The sequence below is a fragment of the Lagenorhynchus albirostris genome, chromosome 8 (genome assembly GCF_949774975.1).
Source record: "Lagenorhynchus albirostris chromosome 8, mLagAlb1.1, whole genome shotgun sequence".
Lineage (NCBI taxonomy): Eukaryota > Metazoa > Chordata > Mammalia > Artiodactyla > Delphinidae > Lagenorhynchus > Lagenorhynchus albirostris.
Window position 1 is genome coordinate 16,102,695 of NC_083102.1, and position 21,606 is coordinate 16,124,300.

The 21,606-nt window shown below is 39.3% G+C and overlaps 1 long non-coding RNA gene across 1 annotated transcript; it reads right to left on the minus strand.

Annotated features, from left to right (window-relative positions):
• Positions 1 to 1,501: 1,501 nt before the first annotated feature.
• On the minus strand, positions 1,502 to 21,195 carry LOC132524112 (uncharacterized). The gene is made up of 3 exons (XR_009541796.1): positions 21,077 to 21,195; positions 5,149 to 5,340; positions 1,502 to 1,671 (listed from the first exon to the last, which is right to left on the minus strand). It is a non-coding gene; the product is annotated as an uncharacterized LOC132524112 (long non-coding RNA).
• Between the last annotated feature and the right edge of the window lie 411 nt (positions 21,196 to 21,606).

The window sequence follows — 21,606 nt, forward strand, 5'->3', positions numbered from 1 at the left end:
TGGCTTGAGAATTCAGCTAGAAGGATTATTTTCATTACGTTGTTTGTCCTGACTCTCCTCCTCTCATTCTATAAACCTGTCACTTGTTTTCTGATCCAAAGGCTTCCTAGGTCAGCAGGACCTATCTGAGTTGAGGCATGGATTACAGTTAGAAAATTGGGAGGAATTATCTGCAAATAACATGTCTATCCAGGCACACTTTCTCAAGCTTAATCCCTGTTTCCCTGTATCCTCTTTATTTTTGTATATGATTCTGAAGATTCCAGTGACTTGTTGACTTCTTAGTCCTCAATTCTTCTACTTTTGTAGACACCACTTTCTGATTCTTTGTTTGGTCTTATTAACATTCTTCCATTCTCAGGTTAGTGCTTTCCCTGGTCTTTATATCACTTGCCCTAATTTCCTTGTTTTTATGTATTGATTATTTACTTTTGTACCCTGTGACTACCCTTGACTCTTTTCTTTCTTTTTTTTTTTTTAACATCTTTATTGGAGTATAATTGCTTTACAATGGCGTGTTAGTTTCTGCTTTATAACAAAATGACTCTTTTCATCTGTGTTGCATTAACAAGACCAGCTAGTCCTTCTGTTAACTCCTTGCATTGACATCTCTCTGTTGTCTCACCTGTAACTGGATAAAGATAGCAATAGCTTCTGCCAGTTTTAGTTCCAACAAGACTTCAGGTTCTGCCTGGGGACACTATCATGTAATAGTGCTAAGACATTTTTTTATATATATATAATTTATTTATTTATTTAACATCTTTATTGGAGTATAATTGCTTTACATTGTTGTGTTAGTTGCTGCTGTATAACAAAGTGAATCAGCTATATGAATACATATATCCCCATATCCCCTCCCTCTTGAATCTCCCTTCCACTCTCCCTACCCCATCCCTCTAGGTGGTCACAAAGCACCAAGCTGATCTCCCTGTGCTATGCGGCTGCTTCCCACTAGCTATCTATTTTACATCTGGTAGTGTATATATCTCAATGTCACTCTCTCACTTCATCTCAGCTTACCCTTCCCCCTCCCCGTGTCCTCAAGTCCATTCTCTATGTCTGCATCTTTATTCCTGTCCTGCCCCTAGGTTCTTCAGAACCATTTTTTTTAGATTCCATATATATGTGTTAGCATACAGTATTTGTTTTCTTCTTTCTGACTTCACTCTGTATGACAGACTCTATAGGTCCATCCACCTCACTGTAAATAACTCAATTTCGTTTCTATTTATGGCTGAGTGATATTCCATTGTATATATGTGCCACATCTTCTTTATCCATTTGTCTGTCAATGGACACTTAGGTTGTTTCCATCTCTGGGCTATTGTAAATAGAGCTGCAATGAACATTTTGGTACATGACTCTTTTTGAATTATGGTTTTCTCAGGGTATATCCCCAGTAGTGGGACTGCTGGATCGTATGGTAGTTCTATTTGTAGTTTTTTAAGGAACCTCCATACTGTTCTCCATAGTGGCTGTATCAATTTACATTCCCACCAACAGTGTAGGAGGGTTCCCTTTTCTCCACACCCTCTGCAGCATTTGTTGTCTGTAGATTTTTTGATGATGGCCGTTCTTTGCTAATCATTTTGTTGAGGCAGTGTAAATAAAGTGTATAAAACTCTCCAGGACATAGGCATTTTGAAGTAACATGGGGCATTTGTTCATCTAACGGAAGAAATAAAATAATTAGGAGCAAAGGTTTGTAGTATGTGTGTAAATGGGTTATTATGATACTGTTGATGCACAAAAATTTATAACATTGTGAAAGGTCTTAATGCAACAAAATATGATGAACTGTTGACAGGACAATGTCACTGAAGAAAATAGGATGAAAATTCTTAGGAAGAAGCTGCAGGGACACCTATTTGTTTTGATGAAAGGAATAGCATGATTTGTATTGTTTTAAAGTGAAATAGGTTTTTGTGTTTTGCTTGTGGTTGTGAATTCCCTTTCAATGGAAATATATGTGTTGACCAGATAATTAGAAGCATTCAACGTTAAGGAATATTCTGCGTGAGAGATTTTATTCCTTGACTTCTCCCCAGCCTCACTGACATATCATTTATATAAAATAGAAGCTACCCATTTTAAGTGAACAGTTGGATGAATTTTAGTAATGGAACACTGACCTGTAGTCAGAACCAAAATCATAATACATAAAAATTTGTTGTCAGTTTTTCATAGATGCCTTTTATCAGGTTGCAGAAGTTTCCTTCTAATCCTGGTTTACTAAGAGTTTTTTTTTTTTTAATCAGAAATGGAAGTGGAATTTAGTCCAATACACTTCTGTATTGGACTGCAATTGTCAGATATTTTCTTCTTTTTTTGGTTTGTTAGTATGTTGTGTCACATTGATTGATCCTTTCAATGATAAACCAATCCTGCACTCCTGTGGTAAACTCCACTTGATCATGATGCATTGTCTTTTTTTATACATTGTTAGATTCAATTCTTTTACTACGTTTTTACTATTAAAATTTACTATATTTTTGCATTTATGTTCATGAGGGGTATTTATCTTTACTTAAAAATATCTTTGTCTAGTTTTGGTACCAATAATATTGGTTTTGTAGAATGAGTTGGGAGGTAATATGGACTGAATGTGTCCCTCCCAAATTTGTATGTTGAAGCCTAATCCTCAATGTGATTGTATTTGAAGGTGGGTATTTTAGGAGGTAATTCAGGCTAGATGAGGTCATTAGAGTGGGGCCCTCATGATAAGATTAGTGCCATTATAAGAAGAGACTCCAGAGATCTTGAGCCTTCTCTCTCTCTCTCCCTCTCTCTTCCTCTCTCTCCCTCTCTCCCTCCCTCTCCCTCTCTCTCTCCCCCTCTCTCTCCCTCCCTCTCTCTTCCCTTCCCTTTCCTCAAGTATGCACAAAGAAGAGGTTATGTGAGCACACAATGAGATGGTGACGACCTACAAGCCAAGAGAAGAGGACTCAGACTGAAACCTACCTTGCTAGCACCTTGATCTTGGACTTCCCAGCCTCCAGAACTGTGAGAAACAAATTTCTGTAGTTTAAGCCATTCAGTCCATGGTACTTTGTTATGGCAGCCTGAGCAGACTAAGACAGGGGACATTCTGTCCATTTCAATTTTCTGGAAGACTTTGTATAGAATGAGCATTATTTACTCCTGAAATGATTGGTTGACTCCCTAGTGAAGCCATCTAGGACTGGACTTTCCTTGTGAGAATGTTTTTAACTACAAATTTAAGTTCCTTAATAGACATCATATATTCATATTATTTATTTATGAGTGAGTATTGATATATTGTGTCTTTCAAAGAATTTGTCCATTCATCTAAGTGGTTGAATTTATTGTCTTTAAGTTTTAAAGAAATAGTATTTCATTATCATCATTTTAATATCTATAGAATCTTCCTTCAGTGATGTCACCTCTCTCATTTACTTTATATATATATATATATATATTTTTTTTTTTTTTTTGCGGTACGCGGACCTCTCACTGTTGTGGCCTCTCCCGTTGCGGAGCACAGGCTCCGGACGCGCAGGCCCAGTGGCCATGGCTCACGGGCCCAGCCGCTCTGTGGCATGTGGGATCTTCCCGGACCGGGGCACGAACCCATGTCCCCTGCATCGGCAGGCGGACTCTCAACCACTACGCCACCAGGGAAGCCCAGTAGTGTGTTTTAAAATGATCAGTTAGGTTGTTTGTTGATTGTGTTCAAATCTTCTATATCCTTAATAATTTTGTATGCATCTCCTGTCAATTATATAGAGGGAGATATTGAAATCTCTGACTATAATTGTGGATTTCTCTATTTCTCCTTGCAGTTCTATAAGTTTTGCTTCATATATTTCAAAACTGTGTTATTAGTGTATAAATGTTTGGGACTATTATGTCCAGTTGATGAGATTACCCTTTTAATATTATGTAATAACTTTTTTTGCTAATAATATTCTTTGATCTGAAATATACTTTATCTTATATTTATATGGTCACTCTAACTTCACTTGAAAGTAGCATGGTATAGCTTTCATATCCGTTTACTTATAACTTATTTTTGTCTTTTTATTTGAAGTGCATTTCTTGTAGGCAGCAAATAGTTGGATCTTGCTTTTTTATCCATTCTGACAATCACTGCCTATTAATTGGCATAGTTAGAGCAGTTATATTTAGTTTAATCATTTTATGGACATTATTTACAGGTATATTAGGTCTCCTAAAGTTGTCCTACAGGTCAGTTCACTGAGACTCTGTTCATTTTCCCTCATTCTCTTTTTTTTTTTTTTTTTTTTGCGGTACATGGGCCTCTCACTGTTGTGGCCTCTCCCGTTAAGGAGCACAGGCTCCGGACATGCAGGCTCAGTGGCCATGGCTCACAGGCCCAGCTGCTCCGCGGCATGTGGGATCTTCCCGGACTGGGGCATGAACCCGTATCCCCTGCATCAGCAGGCGGACTCTCAACCACTGTGGCACCAGGGAAGCCCCTCCCTCATTCTCTTTTATGTTTTTGTTTTCCTTGCTTAGCTTCTATTGCTATGCCTTCAAGTTCATTAATATTTTGTTTTACAAGGTCTAATCTTCTTTTGATTTTACCCAGTGTATTTTCACCTCATATATTGTAGTTTTCATTTCTAGTAGTTTGATTTGGGTCTTGTTGCCACCTTCTATGCCTCTACTTAAGTTTTTTGAACACATTGCATTTTCATCTCTAGTAGTCTGTTAACTCCAGTTTGTTGTAGTGATAATAACTGTTATAATGTACTTGTCTGCTAATTCTAACAACTGTTTCAGTTCTGGGCAGGTTTTAATTAACTGATTTATATACTTGTTATGGGTCTTATTTCCTTGTTTGTTTGCATGCCTAGTAATTTTTGATTGAATTAAAACACTGTGAATTTTACCTTATTGGATGCTCGTTATTTTCATGTTTCTATAGATAGCATTTAGTTTTGTTCTGGAATGCAGTTAAATTACTTGAAGATAGTTTGATCCTATTGATTGCAGCTTTTAAGATTTGTTAGGTGAGACCAGAGCACTGCTCAGTCTAATTAAATCCTCATTAATGAGAAAAGAGCCTCTGTATATTCTATACAATGGCTCATAAATCATCAGAATCTCCAGGGAAACAAGCACTGTTCCCTGCCCTGTATGAGCAATGAATAGTCTTACCTGTTATCCTTTTAAGTGGTGATGAGTGATTCTTTCCCTGGCCTCAGTTAGTTCCCTGGCATGATGTGCTGATCAGTATTCAGTTGAATACTCAAGGGAGGCCCTCTGTAGGTCTTCAGAGATCTCTCTCCTTGCACCTCTCTTTTCTCTGCTACTCTGTCCTGCAGACTCTCCCTGGACTCTGAGATCTGCCTGCTCAACACAAGGACAAAAGATAAAGAGATAAATGGTATGATGTCACAAATAAAGCTCCAGAGGTGTTTTTCTGATGTGTAAATATTTTAATTAAGCATTTATTGGCTTTATTTTTCACACAGAAGGAATCACAAACATGACTTAGAATTTGAATATGGAAAAAAATTTCTTATCCTGATAAGAAAAGGTATTAGAATATTTCCAAGGAGGTAATAGCACAGAATAAAGCAGCAATATACTTGATTTCTAATATGTTCATCTTTTGAAAATCCCTTAATTTGAGAGAAGGGGGAAGCTTAGCTTCCTCAGTTCCAAATTTGGGGTAAGATGAATAGAAGTGATAAACCTGATGTTTAATTAACCAGTAGCCTAAATATCTTAGTTTGCTATAATTCTAAGATAATATAAATTGCACTTTACTTGAAATATGATTAATAATCATTTTTATTTCTATTAATGATGCCAATAGACAATGTCCAGTTAAAACATGATTTATTTCCAATAATTTGTACTTCAAATTTTTCTTTAGCACCTTCTATTCTTCAGATAATTGTGGATTATTTCAATGAAATTCTTAAGCATATATATTCAAAGTATTATATAACATAAATAGAAAAAGAGTTAAATATCTTTCATCTTATCAGCACATGATTTGACTGTTACATTTGTAGATATTTATGTAATTAAAATTCTTGAGAATATAAACTCTTTGGGCTTTTGAATTTATAATTATGTTTTAAGTATTTTCCATACTGTTATATACTGTTGCAACTGTTTGTAGTGTAATTTAATTAATAATGTATCAACCAGTTGATATACCATTATTTACATGGTTATCTGCCAATATTTGGTATTGACTTATTTTTCAAATTTTTGCTATTACAACATAACATTCCAATGAATATCTTCATGTCATTTATTTTCCATAAGATTAGTTTCCAGGGCTTCCTGTCCTTTGTATAATCAAAAGGGTATAAAAATGATAATGGCTTTTTTTGTTATTGTTGTGGTTACACTAGTGTCGTTACACTAGTAACAGTTGTTGTTACTGTCCTAGAGAATTCATCTATTTGTTCACTGATTTTTCAGTTCACCCAACATTTATATAGGGTATGTGTCCACCAAAAATAGTCAATATAATAGATGCAATACAAAATTCAATGAGGAACAAAATAAATAGACTAGTGATAATAACGCATGGTAATAATACAATACTGCAATAATGGAAGTATCTACCAAAGACTGTAGTTGTATGCCTAACCCAGCTTGGGATAATCAGAGAGAACTCAAAAGGTGTAGCATCTATAGTAGGTCCTAAGAATGAGAAGGGGCATTTATAGGTAAAAAGGTGAAGGAAGTATATACCTAAGGAATGAATCACCTTTGTAATATTTTTCACTTTGATGAATGGAAAATAAAACCTGTCTCCTTACGTGACACATTTTGTTTTGTGCCTATTACACTGCTGTTGTTTTTTCATATATCACCCTTTAAAAATATTTGGTGAATGGGATAACTAATGAATAAATGGTTGAATTTCTAAGGACAGTAACTTAGTATTATGTCATTATCATCAGCTACAACACCAATAAAATGCCATTACATAACACATGTGATCTTTACAAATTGCCCTTAGTTGACCTTACCAGCCTTATCTTCTAGATTTCTCTCTGTGGACCTAATGTTCCAGTCACATCAAACTCTTTACTGTTCCCTGAATATAGCTCTGCACCTTGTGAAAACACACTAATGGAATACCACGCGTTAGTAAAAAAACAACAAAATATCACTCACTCTCTCTCTCTAATACAAAAAAGAGATAATATTGAAAGAGAAAAATAAATGAATTCACAGATTCATATTCTAATACCATTTATGTAAATTAAATACTATTTGGCGATTACTTTTTATCACAAGGAAGAGTTGCTAAGAAAGATTATCCCAAATAGACGTTAAGGCAGAAGGATGACAGCATGATCTTCATTGTCATGCTGTGTGGGTAAACCTGCCTAAGAATCTACTGACTGGAGAGACATAAGCCTTTCTTTGATTCACCATTGATTAGCAGCAGACATTTTACAACTCTTTAAAGTTGGATGTTAATTTGTAGGAAACTAACTAGATGTAAATGATTTTCTCCAGAAAAGAAGATAAAGCTAAAGGTTATACATTTTCCCCCTGTAAGATGAGACAGTTATGAATTTATTCAAAAATAATTTATTATATTCAAAAGTAATTTAATTTTATTCCAGTATTATTTATTTTTTTCATATCTATAGCTATATATCTTCTGGACTTCTTTTTGTGTTTCCTATACCCCTTCCCCAATTTTCTAAAATTCTAAAATATATTTTAGTATACCCTTATTGATGGAAATTTTTTTTCCTGGAGTTTTGAAAGCTACATTTTTATCTCCTTTTTTTCATCTGTGATTTGAGAGCTGGCCTGTTTTACTTGAGCTATTTTTTTCCAGTGACGATTTCTTTAGTTCTTAATTTTTTTCTTTAATTTCATATCTTAAGCAAATTATTTTAATTTATGAAAAACTTTTGGTCAGTACTTTTCTGATGCCTAGTAATACACTTCATTTTTGTTGGGGAGAGAGGTCATATTTCAGTCTTTCCTTTTAACCTGAGTCTGATGGGCACAAGATAATCCATTTTTTATTTTTACTCACCTCTAAATGGAGATTGTTCTTTATGAGGGATTGATATAGAAGTTTAGTGGTAGAAAACAGGGAGACGTGACCATCTTAGAGATAGGTGCCCTACTCCAGGCTAACAAGAATTCTTTCTGGCTTGTGGTGAAGCCACTCATATAACAGATATTCTGTGCAATAATTTAGCTTTGATTTACCATCTATTGAGCAAGATCACCAAACTCAGAGCTTCCTGACTCTCATTTATCGTCCTGTGTTTTACCACAGTATAAGCCTACGAAGATTAGTCCTACTTAGGATTAACCTGTGGACATGTCATAGCTGCAGGTTTCTCTTTGTTCCTCTGCCTCCTTTGTCAATATGCTGTGTCAACAAGGGCTCTACGACTGGCCTTCTCTTCTAAGAAAGGAATAAATGATTTTTCCATCTACTGCTCTCATATTTATTCGTTAAGCATTTGTTAAGCATTTATTATCACTATTATGGTTCAAAAAGGGCACCAGAACTTGCCAACACAGCCAGAACATGCTTTCGCCCACCTACCCTCTTGCCCATGTTTGTACTCATGGTGAACAATTTGGTGAGAACGCATTTCAGGCAGGGGTAACAACAAATTCAAAATCCATTGAGCTTGCTGTGTATAAGGACCAGCAAAAAGGCCAGTGGGACAGGGATGATGGAGGGTGTTCTGAACCAAGTGGAGATCTGCTGAGCCTGTTCTGAGTCCGCTCTCGGCTCCTTCCGTCAGCCAGGGCTGATTTTCACCATGCTCAGCAATGCCTCACTGTGCTTTATACTTGTGTCTGTTTCCTGCTTGACTTGTTTTAAGCTGTAGTCTCTGATCTAGTGCCCAGATTTTCCCCTAGAAGTAGCTAGGGGAAAATCAGCCTCCAGCTGATTCTGATCTAAACACAAGATTCTGATCTTCCACACCTCCTTGTCTTACATTTTTTTACTTTACATCTTTTGAAGAAATGAAAGATTTTTGATTTGTTGTTTGTTTTTTTTTTATTTATTTTTTTATTTTTTTTATTTTTTTACATCTTTATTGGGGTATAATTGCTTTACAATGGTGTGTTAGTTTCTGCTTTATAACAAAGTGAATCAGTCATACATAAACATATGTTCCCATATGTCTTCCCTGTTGCGTCTCCCTCCCTCCCACCCTCCCCATCCCACCCCTCCAGGCTGTCACAAAGCACCGAGCCAATATCCCTGTGCCATGCGGCTGCTTCCCACTAGCTATCTACCTTACTGCGTTTGTTAGTGTGTATATGCCCATGACTCTCTCTCGCCCTGTCACAGCTCACCCTTCCCGCTCCCCATAACCTCAAGTCCGTTCTCTAAGAGGTCTGCGTCTTTATTCCTGCTTTACCCCTAGGTTTTTCATGACATTTTTTTTCCTTAAATTCCATATATATGTGTTAGCATACGGTATTTGTCTCTCTCTTTCTGACTTACTTCACTCTGTATGACAGACTCTAGGTCTATCCACCTCATTACAAATAGCTCAATTTCGTTTCTTTTTATGGCTGAGTAATATTCCATTGTATATATGTGCCACATCTTGTTTATCCATTCATCCGATGACGGGCACTTAGGTTGTTTCCATCTCCGGGCTATTGTAAATAGAGCTGCAATGAACATTTTGGTACATGTCTCTTTTTGAATTATGGTTTTCTCAGGGTATATGCCCAGTAGTGGGATTGCTGGGTCATATGGTAGTTCTATTTGTAGCTTTTTAAGGAACCTCCATACTGTTCTCCATAGTGGCTGTATCAATTTACATTCCCACCAGCAGTGCAAGAGTGTTCCCTTTTCTCCACACCCTCTCCAGCATTTATTGTTTCTAGATTTTTTGATGATGGCCATTCTGACTGGTGTGAGATGATATCTCATTGTAGTTTTGATTTGCATTTCTCTAATGATTAGTGATGTTGAGCATTCTTTCATGTGTTTGTTGGCAGTCTGTATATCTTCTTTGGAGAAATGTCTATTTAGGTCTTCTGCCCATTTTTGGATTGGGTTGTTTGTTTTCTTGTTATTGAGCTGCATGAGCTGCTTGTAAATTTTGGAGATTAATCCTTTGTCGGTTGCTTCATTTGCAAATATTTTCTCCCATTCTGAGGGTTGTCTTTTGGTCTTGTTTATGGTTTCCTTTGCTGTGCAAAAGCTTTGAAGTTTCATTAGGTCCCATTTGTTTATTTTTGATTTTAATCTCATTACTCTAGGAGGTGGGTCAGAAAGGATCTTGCTTTGATTTATGTCATAGAGTGTTCTGCCTATGTTTTCCTCTAAGAGTTTGATAGTTTCTGGCCTTACATTTAGGTCTTTAATCCATTTTGAGCTTATTTTTGTGTATGGTGTTAGGGAGTGATCTAATCTCATACTTTTACATGTACCTGTTCAGTTTTCCCAGCACCACTTATTGAAGAGGCTGTCCTTTCTCCATTGTACATTACTGCCACCTTTATCAAAGATAAGGTGTCCATATGTGCATGGGTTTATCTCTGGGCTTTCTATCCTGTTCCATTGATCTATCTTTCTGTTTTTGTGCCAGTACCATACCATCTTGATGACTGTAGCTTTGTAGTATAGTCTGAAGTCAGGGAGCCTGATTCCTCCAGTTCCTTCTTTCGTTCTCAAGATTGCTTTGGCTATTCGGGGTCTTTTGTGTTTCCATACAAATTGTGAAATTTTTTGTTCTAGTTCTGTGAAAAATGCCAGTGGTAGTTTGATAGGGATTGCATTGAATCTATAGATTGCTTTGGGTAGTAGAGTCATTTTCACAATGTTGATTCTTCCAATCCAAGAACATGGTATATCTCTCCATCTATTTGTATCATCTTTAATTTCTTTCATCAGTGTCTTATAATTTTCTGCATACAGGTCTTTTGTCTCCTTAGGTAGGTTTATTCCTAGATATTTTATTCTTTTTGTTGCAATGGTAAATGGGAGTGTTTTCTTGATTTCACTTTCAGATTTTTCATCATTAGTATATAGGAATGCCAGAGGTTTCTGTGCATTAATTTTGTATCCTGCCACTTTACCAAATTCATTGATTAGCTCTAGTAGTTTTCTGGTAGCATCTTTAGGGTTCTCTATGTATAGGATCATGTCATCTGCAAACAGTGACAGCTTTACTTCTTCTTTTCCAATTTGGATTCCTTTTATTTCCTTTTCTTCTCTGATTGCTGTGGCTAAAACTTCTAAAACAATGTTGAATAATAGTGGTGAGAGTGGGCAACCTTGTCTTGTTCCTGATCTTAGTGGAAATGCTTTCAGTTTTTCACCATTGAGGATGATGTTTGCTGTGGGCTTGTCATATATGGCCTTTATTATGTTGAGGAAAGTTCCCTCTATGCCTACTTTCTGCAGGGTTTTTATCATAAATGGGTGCTGAATTTTGTCAAAAGCTTTCTCTGCATCTATTGAGATGATCATATGGTTTTTCTCCTTCAATTTGTTAATATGGTTTATCACATTGATAGATTTGCGTATATTGAAGAATCCTTGCATTCCTGGAATAAACCCCACTTGATCATGGTGTATGATCCTTTTAATGTGCTGTTGGATTCTGTTTGCTAGTATTTTGTTGAGGATTTTTGCATCTATGTTCATCAGTGATATTGGCCTGTAGTTTTCTTTCTTTGTGACATCCTTGTCTGGTTTTGGTATCAAGGTGATGGTGGCCTCGTAGAAGGAGTTAGGGAGTGGTCCTCCCTCTGCTATATTTTGGAAGAGTTTGAGAAGGATAGGTGTTAGCTCTTCTCTAAATGTTTGATAGAATTCGCCTGTGAAGCCATCTGGTCCTGGGCTTTTCTTTGTTGGAAGATTTTTAATCACAGTTTCAATTTCAGTGCTTGTGATTGGTCTGTTCATATTTTCTATTTCTTCCTGATTCAGTCTTGGCAGGTTGTGCATTTCTAAGAATTTGTCCATTTCTTCCAGATTGTCCATTTTATTGGCATAGAGTTGCTTGTAGTAATCTCTCATGATCTCTTTTATCTCTGCAGTGTCAGTTGTTACCTCTCCTTTTTCATTTCTAATTCTATTGATTTGAGTCTTCTCCCTTTTTTTCTTGATGAGTCTGGCTAGTGGTTTATCTATTTTGTTTATCTTCTCAAAGAACCAGCTTTTAGTTTTATTGATCTTTGCTATTGTTTCCTTCATTTCTTTTTCATTTATTTCTGATCTGATTTTTATGATTTCTTTCCTTCTGCTAGCTTTGGGGTTTTTTTGTTCTTCTTTCTCTAACTGCTTGAGGTGCAAGGTTAGGTTGTTTATTCGAGATGTTTCCTGCTTCTTAAGGTGGGCTTGTATTGCTATAAACTTCCCCCTTAGAACTGCTTTTGCTGCATCCCACAGGTTTTGGGTCGTTGTATCTCCATTGTCATTTGTTTCTAGGTATTTTTTGATTTCCTCTTTGATTTCTTCAGTGATCTCTTCATTATTAAGTAGTGTATTGTTTAGCCTCCATGTGTTTGTATTTTTTACAGATCTTTTCCTGTAATTGATATCTAGTCTCATGGCGTTGTGGTCAGAAAAGATACTTGATACAATTTCAATTTTCTTAAATTTACCAAGGCTTGATTTGTGACCTAAGATATGATCTATCCTGGAGAATGTTCCATGAGCACTTGAGAAAAATGTGTATTCTGTTGTTTTTGGATGGAGTGTCCTATAAATATCAATTAAGTCCATCTTGTTTAATGTATCATTTAAAGCTTGTGTTTCCTTATTTATTTTCATTTTGGATGATCTGTCCATGGGTGAAAGTGGGGTGTTTAAGTCCCCTACTATGAATGTGTTACTGTCAATTTCCCCTTTTATGGCTGTTAGTATTTGCCTAATGTATTGAGGTGCTCCTATGTTGGGTGCATAAATATTTACAATTGTTATATCTTCTTCTTGGATCGATCCCTTGATCATTATGTAGTGTCCTTCTTTGTCTCTTTTAATAGTCCTTATTTTAAAGTCTATTTTGTCTGATATGAGAATTGCTACTCCAGCTTTCTTTTGGCTTCCATTTGCATGGAATATCTTTTTCCATCCCCTTACTTTCAGTCTGTATGTGTCTCTAGGTCTGAAGTGGGTCTCTTGTAGACAGCATATATAAGGGTCTTGTTTTTGTATCCATTCAGCTAATCTGTGTCTTTTGGTGGGAGCATTTAGTCCATTTACATTTAAGGTAATTATCAATATGTATGTTCCTATTCCCATTTTCTAAATTGTTTTGGGTTCGTTATTATAGGTCTTTTCCTTCTCTTGTGTTTCTTGCCTAGAGAAGATCCTTTAGCATTTGTTGTAAAGCTGGTTTGGTGGTGCTGAACTCTCTCAGCTTTTGCTTGTCTGTAAAGGTTTTAATTTCTCCATCAAATCTGAATGAGATCCTTGCTGGGGAGAGTAGTCTTGGCTGCATGTTTTTCTCCTTCATCACTTTCAGTATGTCCTGCCACTCCCTTCTGGCTTGTAGGGTTTCTGCTGAGAGATCAGCTGTTAACCTTATGGGGATTCCCTTATGTGTTATTTGTTGTTTTTCCCTTGCTGCTTTTAATATGCTTTCTTTGTATTTAATTTTTGACAGTTTGATTAATATGTATCTTGGCGTATTTCTCCTTGTATTTATCTTGTATGGGACTCTCTGTGCTTCCTGGACTTGATTAACTATTTCCTTTCCCATATTAGGGAAGTTTTCAACTATAATCTCTTCAAATATTTTCTCAGTCCCTTTCTTTTTCTCTTCTTCTTCTGGAACCCCTATAATTCGAATGTTGGTGCGTTTAATGTTGTCCCAGAGGTCTCTGAGACTGTCCTCAGTTCTTTTCATTCTTTTTTCTTTATTCTGCTCTGCAGTAGTTATTTCCACTATCTTCCAGGTCACTTATCCGTTCTTCTGCCTCAGTTATTCTGCTATTGATCCCATCTAGAGTACTTTTAATTTCATTTATTGTGTTGTTCATCGTTGCTTGTTTCCTCTTTAGTTCTTCTAGGTCCTTGTTAACTGATTCTTGCATTTTGTCCAATCTATTGTCCATTCTATCTCCAAGATTTTGGATCAACCTTACTATCATTATTCTGAATTCTCTTTCAGGTAGACTGCCTATTTCCTCTTCATTTGTTAGGTCTGGTGCATTTTTATCTTGCTCCTTTATCTGCTGTGTGTTTTTCTGTCTTCTCATTTTGCTTATCTTACTGTGTTTGGGGTCTCCTTTTTGCAGGCTGCAGGTTTGTAGTTCCTCCTGTTTTTGATGTCTGTCTCCAGTGGCTAAGGTTGGTTCAGTGGGTTGTGTAGGCTTCCTGGTGGAGGGGGCTAGTGCCTGTGTTGTGGTGGATGAGGCTGGATCTTGTCTCTCTAGTGGGCAGGTTCACGTCTGGTGGTGTGTTTGGGGGCATCTGTGGCCTTATTATGATTTTAGGCAGCCTCTCTGCTAATGGGTGGGGTTGTGTTCCTGTTTTGCTAGTTGTTTGGCATAGGTTTTCCAGCACTGTGGCTTGCTGGTCGTTGAGTGAAGCTGGGTGCTGGTGTTAAGATGGAGGTCTCTGGGAGATTTTCGCCGTTTGATATTATGTGGAGCTGGGAGGTCTCTTGTTGATCAGTGTCCTGAAGTTGGCTGTCCTACCTCAGAGGCAGAGCCCTGCCTCCTGGCTGGAGCACCAAAAGCTTTTCATCCACAGGCTCAGGATAAAAGGGAGAAAAAGTAGAGGGAATTAGTAGAAGTATGAGGAAAGAAAGAAGGAAAGGAGGGTAGGAAGGAAGGAAGAAAGAAAGAAAGAAGCAAAGAAGGCAAGAAGGCAAGAAGGAAAGAAAGGAGGGAGGGAGGGAGGGAGGAAGGAAGGAAGGAGGGAAAGAAGGAAAAAAGACAGAAAGAAAGAAGATACAGTAAAAATAAAATAAAGTATAATAAAGTTATTGAATTAAAAACTTCTTATTTAGAAAAAAAAAAAAGGGACAAAAAGAACCTTAGGACAAATGTTGGAAGCAAAGCTATACAGACAAAATCTTACACAGAAGCATACACATACACCCTCACTAAAAGAGGTAAATGGGGAAAAATCCTAAATCTTGCTGTCAGAGACCACCTCCTCAATTTGGGATGATTCGTTGTCTAAAGGAGGGAAGGAAGGACGGAAAGAAAGAAAGAAAGAACGAAGGTAAAGTATAATAAGGTTATTAAAATTAATTGTTAAGAAAAAAAATTAAAAAAAAAACATGGATGGATAGAACCCTAGGACAAATGGTGGAAGCAAGACTATACACACAAGATCTCACACAGAAGCATACACATACACATTCACAAAAAGAGGAAAGGGGAAAAAATCATAGATCTTGCTCCTAAAGTCCACTTCCTTAATTTGGGATGATTGGTTGTCTATTCAGGTATTCCACAGATGCAGGGTACATCAAGTTGATTGTGGAGCTTTAATCTGCTGCTTCTGAGGCTGCTGGGAGAGATTTCCCTTTCTCTTCTTTGTTCTCACAGCTCCCAGGGCTAAGCTTTGGATTTGGCCCTGCCACTGCGTGTAGATCGCTGGAGGGCGTCTGTTTTTTGCTCAGACAGGATGGGGTTAAAAGAGCCGCTGATTGGGGGCTCTGGCGCACTCAGGCCGGCGGGGACGGAGGGGCACAGAGTGCGGGGCGGGCCTGCGGTGGCAAAGGCCGGCGTGACTTTGCACCAGCCTGAGGCGCGCTGTGCGCTCTCCCGGGGAAGTTGTCCCTGGATCCCGGGAACCCGGCAGTGGCGGGCTGCACAGGCTCCGCGGAAGAGGGGTGTGGAGAGTGACCTGTGCTCGCACACAGGCCCCTCGGTGGCGGCAGCAGCAGCCTTAACGTCTCCCGCCCGCCTCTGGGGTCCGCGCTTTTAGCCGCGGCTTGCGCCCGTCTCTGGATTCCGCGCTTTCAGCCGCGGCTCGCGCCCGTCTCTGCGGTTCGCGCTTTCAGCCGCGGCTCGCGCCCGTCTCTGGGGTCCGCGCTTTCAGCCGCGGCTCGCGCCCGTCTCTGGATTCCGCGCTTTCAGCCGCGGCTCGCGCCCGTCTCTGGGGTCCGCGCTTTCAGCCGCGGCTCGCGCCCGTCTCTGGATTCCGCGCTTTCAGCCGCGGCTCGCGCCCGTCTCTGGAGTTCCTTTAAGCAGCGTTCTTAAACCCCTCTCCTCACGCCCCAGGAAACAAAGAGGGAAGGAAAAGTCTCCTGCCTCTTCTGCAGGTGCAGGCTTTTCCCCGGACTCCCTCCCGGCTAGCTGTGGTGCACTAACCCCTTCAGGCTATGTTCAAGCCGCCAACCCCAGTCCTCTCCCTGCGCTCCGGCCTCAGCTCGCAGCCCCGCCCGCCCTGGCGGGTGAGCAGACAAGCCTCTCGGGCTGGTGAGTGCCGGTCGGCACCGATCCTCTGTGCGGGAATCTCCCCGCTTTGCCCTCCGCACCCGTTGCTGTGCACTCCTCCGCAGCTTCGAAGCTCCCCACTCCGCCTCCCGCAGTCTCCGCCCGCGAAGGGGCTTCCTAGAGTGTGGAAACTTTTCCTCCTTCACCGCTCCCTCCCACTGGTGCAGGTGCCGTCCCTATTCTTTTGTCTCTGTTTTTTCTTTTGCCCTACCCAGGTACGTGGGGAGTTTCTTGCCTTTTGGGAGGTCTGAGGTCTTCTGCCAGCCTTCAGTAGGTGTTCTGTAGGAGTTGTTCCACGTGTAGATGTATTTCTGGTGTATCTGTGGGGAGGAAGGTGATCTCCGCGTCTTACTCTTCCGCCATCTTCCGCCTTCCTGTTGTTTGTTTTTGATTTTTTAGAAATGCAGTTTCATGTGGTCCTCAGTCAAATGAAAAAAATGTCTGGTTGATTCGCCCTGCCTCCAGATTTTCAAGCAGCAGTTTTCCTCGGAATTGACCACTTTTCTGAGTTTGATCATGTCAGTGTAGCAGAGATGATCAGATTTGGTGATGCCAACTCATGCTACAAATCTCACACAAGATATAAAAGCATAATGCTGATTTACTAAATTTCACTGGGAATTATGGCCATAAAGGGACAGACTGTTCACATCTCCCTAGTGTGTTTTTTTCCTTGAGAGCAAGCTATCATAGAAAGATAATTTATTAGAAGATAATTTGGTGAGCATGAGTCGGAATAACATGAGTTAGTACAATGTTGGGAATGTTTAGTGGTATCAGACCTAATGGCTTGATGCTTCCATCATTATAATAGGACCCCATCTATCAGAAAGACCCAATGCTCATATTAGCCTGAGGGTTCCAGCATGGTCAGAGCTGAAACAATCAGAGCCAACATTTGCATCCAATTTTCTTTTAGCCATACTTCTTCAGCTGAAAAAATTAATTTGATACATATATTAAATAGCATAATATTTTCTCATATTCTTTTCTTCCTTCTTCCAGGCATGTGGTAATACTGCACCTTCCCATCCTGTTGCATGTAGACACAAGCACGTAATTTGCTTTGGTCGATTAGTTTGGAAGTCATTGAGAGCCAGCATGTGGTTTGCAACATTCCCTTTACCCTGCCAGGGTGATAAGTGAGGACTTCATCATCCTGTTCCTCCAAGTGAGGTTGACTTGGAGGAGTCTCAACCGACCCCAAATCATAAGAATGTTGTAAAACTTTGTTATTTTAAGCTCCTAAGATTTGGGTATTGTTTGCTACAATAGTATTTTGGGTTTCTGGATCCAATTCCAGTGTGTGTGTGTGGTTCCCCTCACACCACCAACAAGCATTTCTCTGGACCCAGCTGAACATCCTACATTTTAACACAGTTCTGCCACTATCTACCTGGAGATAGCATCAGAATCCACAGGTTAAGGGCTCAGTCCCATAAGGCCCCCCACCTCCCCCAGTAAAGATGCCAGTCACCAGCCCAGGTTATCACCTATGCTTCTGACCAACCGGCTGTAGATTGGAGGTTCCCAAGACCCCCTCCTTAGTTTTGATTAATTTGCTAGAGTGGCTCACAGAAATAAGAGAAACATTTTACTTACGAGATTACTGGTTTACTAAAAAAGAATGTAACTCAGGAACATCCAGATGGAAGAAATGCACAGAGCAAAGTATAGGAAAAGGGCATGGAGCTTCCATGCCTTTTCCAGGTACGCTACTCTCTCCACATCTCCACATGTTCACCAACTGGGAAGCTCTCTGATCCCCCTCTTTTTGGTTTTTTATGGGAGGCTCCAATACATAGGTATAATTGATTAAATCATTGGCCATTGACAACTAAACTCAATCTTCAACACTTCTTTCCTCCTTGGAGGTCAGGGTGTGTGTGGCGGGGGTAGAGTGGGGGTGGGGTGGGCTTTAAGTCTCCATCTAATCACAGGGCTCTGGCAACTAGCTAGTCCAAAATCAGCTCATTCACATAACAAGAGACACATTTATCACTCTCCTCAAAGGAAATTCCAAGGGTTTTAAGAGCTCTGTGCCAAGAACAGTGGACAAAGACTGGATCTATACTTCTTACTATAAATCATAACGTCATACACGGTAGAATCAGGCTTATGCTGACAGATACTGGTACCTTGATATACAGAGTGCTAACAAACAACACTAACTATGTGGTATTGGCTCAATGGCTTATATGTTTGATAATGAGGACAGTTTTTACCATAGACTAGAAGAGTGAGGGTCTTTATTATGTAGTGGCTAAATACTTGGTAAAAGCAACAATTGCAGTAATGGAGGCATTCATACAAGCTTTAGACATACATAGCTAAGTGGAGAAAGAGAGAGAGGCAAGGGGAAGAGACAGCAAAGAAATATTCAAAGTGAGAACCGTGATTCAAAAGAAACTTAGGTGTGGTCATTGCTCATAGAGCTGACTGCAGTAAAATAGAGAAGCCAAAACTATGTTTTAGAAAATTGTGCTGTCAAAAGAATCAACAGCTTGGACTAAAGTAGACCATAACTGTTTGATATTTAAAAAGATCCTGGGGCTCCCAACTATCTATAGGCAAGAAGTCAGCTGAGAGAGTTGCTCAGGTTCCAAGAAGAACATCTTGCTGATGTCCAATTCAGATACAGCCAAGGAGAATAATGTAATAAAAAAAGGGGAGGGGGGAGAAGAAAAAGAAAAATTATCCAGGGAGAAGATTGGACAAGTTAGCTGCCCTAAGGAGGAGAACCAGTGCTTATTCAAGAATCACTCCCCACCAACTTTGGGGGGAAATCCTCAATATGTCTTTTGGAAATTTTTCAGAATTGCTACAGACAAATCTCTATTTTCTGGGATCAGTGTTTGCTCTGTGAGTCCAATTCTTCCTCTGTCAGAATGATTACTGCAGTAATCGGTCCTGGTTCCATTACTGCATATTGGATTTTGGAGGAGTTTATAGGCCTTCAACTCAAGAAGAGCCACATCCAGACCTAATACCAAGATACTGCACAAAGCCACTATATTCCTTAAATATCTTGGGCTGTGGAATTGATATCATGATTAGAAAGGACTTTTGTATTAATTCCTTTGAGTGGAGGGGGATATATTTTGTATGTGAGTAGGATAGAAAACTAAATGTTTTCTTACCAGAAGTGTGGACTATGGCAGTCTTTAGAGCTATTTATCAATCCTTTAGTTATTCCCCTTCTGACAAACCTACAATTACAATTGTCTAATTCTTTGATGAGAACCATGGCCATATGACCTGGCTTTGCTTAAGGAAATATAAGTAGCTATGATTTGTGTAACTTCCAGAAAAAGTCCTTAATAGTCAGTGCATGCTTTGTTATGTCCTTCTCTCCCTGGTGACTGGTGATGTTCCAGATGGTGGAAGCTCTGTCATCCTGAGTCTCTGTGTGACTGAGGTGAGATGAGCATGTAGCATGAGCAATAAGTAAAAGTATAATGTTTTAGCCACTAAAATTTTGGAAGTGTTTTTACGGTGGTGCAGTATAATTCATTCTGACTGATACAACCCAAAACTAGATCAATTAAAATAAATATTAGAGCCCATTTTCCTCATGATTGCATAAGTCCTAAACAAAATATTAGCAAAGGAAACTCAGTACTCTCAAAAAATGCACCATAAACAAGTTGGGTACATCCCAGGAATGCAATGATATTTTTAATAGAAAGTGTATACATTTAATTCACTGCATTAATAGATTATAGAAAAAAAATATGCTCACATCAGTAGATACATAAAAAATTCTTAATAAAATTCAAGACCAATTCAATAAGCTAAAATAAAAGGAAACTAACTTAACTTGATACAAGATAACCAAAATACCCCCTACAATATGTACAATCACAAATGGGTAAATGTTGGAATTGTTCCCTTTAGATTTAAGAACAAGACAGGGGTCGCCACTTTTACTACTTCTACTTAACACTATAGTAGAAGCCCAAAACTGGAATAAAATATGGAAAGTAAATTAAGGTGTAAATATTTGAAAGGAATAAATAATAGTCTTATTGGATTTGTTACTGTTTTCATAGGAAATTTTAAAGTACCTAGAGACAATCAACAGAACTAGAGCAATATTGCTGGAAGTGAGATTAAACACACAAGTATCAATTCAGATCTAGTCACCAGAAAACAACAACTAGAAAGCATAACTTAACAAATAGAAAAGATACCACCATTTAAAATAGGAATAGCCCACAAACCAAGATGGCAGAGTAAAAGGACGTGCTCTCACTCCCTCTTGCGAGAACACCAGAATCACAACTAACTGCTGAACAATCATCGACAGGAAGACACTGGAACTCAGCAAAAAAGATAACCCAAAGACAAAGGAGAAGCCACAATGAGACTGTAGGAGGGGCGCAATCACAATAAAATCAAATCCCATAACTGCTGGGTGGGTGACTCACAAACTGGAGAACACATATACCACAGAAGTCCACCCACTGGAGTGAAGGTTCTGAGCCCCACATCAGGCTTCCCAACCTGGGGGTCTGGCAATGGGAGGAGAAATTCCTAGAGAATCAGACTTTGAAGGCTAGTGGGATTTGATTGCAGGACTCTGACAGGACTGGGGGAAACAGACTCCACTCTTGGAGGGCACACACAAAGTAGTGTGCACCTCGGGACCCAGGGGAAGGATCAGTGACCCCAAGAGACACTGAACCAGACCTACCTGCTAGTGTTGGAGGGTCTCCTGCAGAGGCCGGGGGTGGCTGTGGCTCACCGTGAGGACAAGGACACTGGCAGCAGTTCTGGGAAGTACTCCTTGGTGTGAGCCCTCCCAGAGTCCGCCATTAGTTCCACCAAAGAGCCAGGTAGGCTCCAGAGTTGGGATGCCTCAGGCCAAACAACCAACAGGGAGGGAACCCAGCCCCACCCATCAGCAGACAAGCAGATTAAAGTTTTACTGAGCTCTGCCCACCAGAGCAATACCCAGCTCTACCAACCACCAGTCCCTCCCATCAGGAAACTTGCTCAAGCCTCTTAGATAGCCTCATCCACCAGAGGGAAGACAGCAGAAGCAAGAAGAACTACAATCCTGCAGGCTGTGGAACAAAAGCCACATTCACAGAAAGATAGACAAGATGAAAAGGCAGAGGGCTATATACCAGATGAAGGAACAAGATAAAACCCCAGAAAAACAACTAAATGAAGTGAAGATAGGCAACCTTCCAGAAAAAGGATTCAGAATAATGAGAGTGA